This window comes from Theropithecus gelada, chromosome 16 (genome assembly GCF_003255815.1).
Source record: "Theropithecus gelada isolate Dixy chromosome 16, Tgel_1.0, whole genome shotgun sequence".
NCBI classification, from domain to species: Eukaryota; Metazoa; Chordata; class Mammalia; order Primates; family Cercopithecidae; genus Theropithecus; species Theropithecus gelada.
The window spans coordinates 23,487,106-23,491,978 of record NC_037684.1 but is presented as its reverse complement, the minus strand read 5'-3'; the positions used below and the strand labels follow the sequence as shown (position 1 = coordinate 23,491,978).

Genomic DNA, 4,873 nt, shown 5'->3' with positions numbered 1-4,873 from the left:
TCTTGAAGTAATCTCTTCTGAAGGCTTTCCATCCATCCTAATCCCAATTGGTTGCTCTCCAGCCCAGGTGAACAGCCCTCAAGCTGTAATCTCCTGCACCATCCTTCCAAGATTGGATTCCCCCATTTCCTGAAGCCCATGTCTTCCTCTTTTGTGTTTTATTCTCTTGTTTTTTCAGGAGCTAATCTTCCAATAGATTTGTGAGAAGGTGTACATCTGAAAATGTCTTTAATCTACCCTTACATTTGAATTATAAATTTACTGGGTATAAAAGTTTAGGTGACAAATGCTTTTTTTTTCAGAATTTGGAAAGTCTGTTTCCATTGTTCTTCACATTTTGATTAATAATCTACCTAGAACGAACTTTTCTATATGGCCTAAGGTAGTAGTCAAAGTTCATTTTTTTCCCACATAAATATTAAATGTATGCAGTATCATTTGTTGAAAAGGTCATTCTTTCCTTATGTCATTTCACTGGACCGTATAGATGTGGGTCTGTTTCTGAACTCTTTGTTGTGTCGCATTGGTCTATTTGTCTGTAAGTTTGCCGATACCAACTGTTTTCACTACTAGAGTTTTGTAATAAGTCTCACTAACAGGTAGTTTAAGTCCTTCATTTTTGTACTTATTTATGATGATTAGTTTTGGCCTTTTGCATTTCCCTATACATTTTAGAATCAGCTTGTTGATTTCCACCAAAATGTAATCCCAGCACTTTGGGAGGCTGACGCAGGTGGATCACTTCAGGTCAGGAGTTGGAGACCAGGCTGGCCAACATGGTGAAACCCTGTCTCTACTAAAAATACAAAAACTAGCTGGGCATGGTGGTGGATGCTGGTAATCCAAGCTACACGGAAGGCTGAGGTGGGAGAATCACTTGAACCTGGCAGGTGGAGGTTGCAGTGAGCCAAGATTCTGCACTGCACTCCAGCCTGGGTGACAGAGGGAGACTCCATCTCAATAAATAAATAAATAAACAAATAAATAAATAAATAAACAAACACAGAAAAGAAAAGAAAAGAAAAAGAAAAGAACCTTCAAGGATTAAAAACATTTTTACAGGCCGGGCGCGGTGGCTCAAGCCTGTAATCCCAGCACTTTGGGAGGCCGAGACGGGCGGATCACGAGGTCAGGAGATCGAGACCATCCTGGCTGACACGGTGAAACCCCGTCTCTACTAAAAAATACAAAAAAACTAGCCGGGCGAGGTGGCGGGCGCCTGTAGTCGCAGCTACTCGGGAGGCTGAGGCAGGAGAATGGCATGAACCCGGGAGGTGGAGCTTGCAGTGAGCCAAGATCACGCCACTGCACTCCAGCCCGGGCAGCAGAGCGAGACTCTGTCTCAAAAAAAAAAAAAAAAAAACTTTTTTACAAAATAGATTTATTGAGATGTAATTCACATACCACATAATTCACCCATGTAAATAAGTGTATAATTCAATAGATTTTTAATATATTTACAGAGTTGTACAGCTGTCNAAAAAAAAAAAAAAAAAAACTTTTTTACAAAATAGATTTATTGAGATGTAATTCACATACCACATAATTCACCCATGTAAATAAGTGTATAATTCAATAGATTTTTAATATATTTACAGAGTTGTACAGCTGTCACCACAATCAATTTTACAATATTTTCATCACCCTCTAAGAAAACCTCCATATCCATCAATAGTCACTCCGTTTTCTCTCCCACTCTACCCCCAAGCCTAGACAATCACTAATTCTATTTTTCTGTCTTTATAGATAAGCTTGTTCTGGATATTTCATATAAATGGAATCATAAACATGTGGTCTTTTAAAAATTTTTTTTTGGAGATGGAGTCTCGCCTCGTTGCCCAGGCTGGAGTGCAGTGGTGTGATCTTGGCTCACTGCAAGCTCCGCCTACCAGGTTCACATCATTCTCCTGCCTCAGCCTCCTGAGTAGCTGGGACTACAGGCACCCGCCACCATGCCCTGCTAATGTTTTGTATTTTTAGTAGAGATGGAGTGTCACCGTGTTAGCCAGGGTGGTTTCGATCTCCTGACCTCATAATCTGCCCGCCTAGGCCTCCCAAAGTGCTGGGATTACAGGCGTGAGCCACTGCGCCCGGCCAAACGTGTGGTCTTTTGTGAGTAGCTTCTTTCATGTGGCATAATGTTTGCAAAGTTGATCTATGTTGTAGCTCCTGTCAGTACTTCAATCTTGCTCACGATTGAGTAATATTTCATTCCATGGATATACCACATTTCTTTATCTATTCATCTGTTTTTTCCACATTTGGGCTATTATGCATAATGCTACTTTGAACATTCATGCACAAATTTTTGTATGAACATGTTTTCCTCGAATATATACCTAGGATTAGAATTGTTGGGCCACAAGTAACCTTATGTTTATCCTTTGTAGAAAATGTACAGCTGTTTTCCAAAGAAGTTATACCATTTCACATTCCTACCAGCAGGAAATGAGGTTATATTAGGTTGTATTGAATCTGTAGGTCAATTGAGGTGAGAACTGGCCATGTTATAATATGACACTAGCAATCTATGAACACAGTGTATCTCTCTGTATTTTTTAAAAGGTCTTTGTCCCCTTTCATTAATATTCTATAGTTTTCTTATAAAATCATGAGCATAGGCCAGGTGTGGTGGGTCGTGCTTGTAATCCCGGCACTTTGGAAGGCCGAGGCTGGGAAGATTGCTTGAACCCAGGAATCTGAGATCAGCTGGGCAACAGGGTGAGACCTCATCTCTAGTTAAAAAAAAAGAAAAAAAATTATGAGAATATTTTGTCAGATTTATTCCTAGGTGTTTGGGATTTGATTTTTTTTCATTGACTTTTTTTTCATTCTCTAATTGCTATTGCCCACTTATGGAAATTTTTCAATGTCAACCTTGTTTCCAGGAACCTTGCTAAATTTATTAACTTATAGCATATCTGTAGTTTTAGGGTTTTGTTTGTTTGTTTGTTTTTTGAGACAAAGTCTTGCTTTGTTGTCCAGGCTGGAGTTCAGTGGTGCAATCATGGCTCACTGCAGCCTCAACCTCCTGGGCCCAAGTGATCCTCCCACCTCAGTCTCCCAGGTAGCTAGGATCACAGGCATGCAACCACCACCCTTGGCGAATTTTTAAATTTTTTGTAGTCTCCCTATATTGCCCAGGCTGGTCTAAAATTCCTGGCTACAAGTGATTATCCTGCCTTGGCCTCTCAAAGCACCGAGATTTCAGGCGTGAGTCACTGGGCCTGGCACTTAGTTTTTAAAAATGTTCTACCTACACAATCATGTTATCAATGAAGAGCCACAGTTTTATTTTTTTCTTTTCAAACTTTACCCTTTTTACTTCTTTTTCTTGCCTTATTGCACTGGCTAGGACTCCCATACAATATGGAACAGAAATGGTGGTGGTGGACATCCTCAATTTGTTCCAGTCTCAAAGGGATCATTTTTAATACTTTATGCCATAAAATGTAAAGTTTGCTGTGTTTTTAAAATTTACTATCAGATTAAGAAAATTTCCTTTTATTCTTACCTTGCTAAGAATTCTTATCATGAATAAATGTTGAATTGTTATGAATTGCTTTTTAAACATCTACTGAAATATGATTTTGCTCCTTTATACTTTTAATGCAGTCACTTATATAACTGATTTTCAAATGTGAAGTCAACCTTACATTTCTGGAATGAATTAAAATTTGTCATGATGCATTATCATTTTTTATTTAGTACTGAATTTGATTTGCTATTATTTTTGTTTAGGATTTTGTGTCTATGTTTTGACAGAAATTGTTCCGCAATTATCATTTTGTGTAATGTCCTAGTTCAGTTTTAATATCAAGGTTATGCTGCCCTCATCCAAAAAGTTAGGAAGTGTTCCTTCTAGTCTCTGAAGGAGTTTGTGTTAAACTGGTGTTATTTCTTTATTTAATGTTCGGAAGAATTAAGCAGCTAAACCATCTGGAAGTGTTTTTTGTAGGAAAATGTTTAATTGCTGATACAATTTTTCTAATAGATAGAGGATTATACATAGTGTTCCATAAGATTTGTTGTGTTTTTCAAAAATGTTGACCACTTTATCCAAAATTTCTAATTTATTAGCACAGAGTCATTATAGTGTCATAATATCTCAATTGCCTGTAGGATGTACACTGGATAGATTCACAGCAAAACTGAGCAGAAGGGTTCTTCTGCCCCTCCTGATGCTGCTTGTGTGCTCATTTGGTGAGGATCTGGTACCTCTTTTGTGAAGCAGCAGCTGAGGACACTCCGGCGCTCGCCATGGCCGATGAAAAGCCCGAGGAAGGAGTCAAGACTGAGAACAAATGATTATATTAATTTGAAGGTGGTGGGGCAGGATGGTTCTGTGGTGAAGTTTAAGATTAAGAGGCATATACCACTCAGTAAACTAATAAAAGCCTATTGTGAACGACAGGGTTTGTCAATGAGGCAGATCAGATTCTGATCTGATCAGATACAGACACACCTGCACAGTTGGAACTGGAGGCTGAAGATACAGTTGATGTGTTCCAGCAGCAGACGGGAGGTATCTACTGAAAAGGGAAACTGCTTTTTTTTTTTTTTTTTTTTTTTTATGGAGTTTTGCTCTTATTGCTCAGGCTAGAGTGCAGTGGCGCAATCTCGGCTTACTGCAACCTCCACCTTCCAGTTTCAAGCAATTCTCCTGCCTCAGCCTCCCAAGTCGCTGGGATTACAGGCGTGTGCCACCATGCCCAGCTAATTTTTTTGTATTTTTAGTAGAGACGGGGTTTCATCATGTTGTCCAGGCTGGTCTCAAACTACTGATCTCGTGATCCACCCACCTCGGCCTCCCAAAGTGCTGGGATTACAGGCGTGAGCCACCGCACCCGGCCCGAATCTGCTTCTTTACTCC

At 39.5% G+C, this 4,873-nt stretch overlaps 1 pseudogene; it reads left to right on the top strand.

The window, feature by feature from the left end:
* Window positions 1-4,260: 4,260 nt before the first annotated feature.
* On the top strand, window positions 4,261-4,536 carry LOC112609843 (annotated as a pseudogene).
* Window positions 4,537-4,873: the final 337 nt, after the last annotated feature.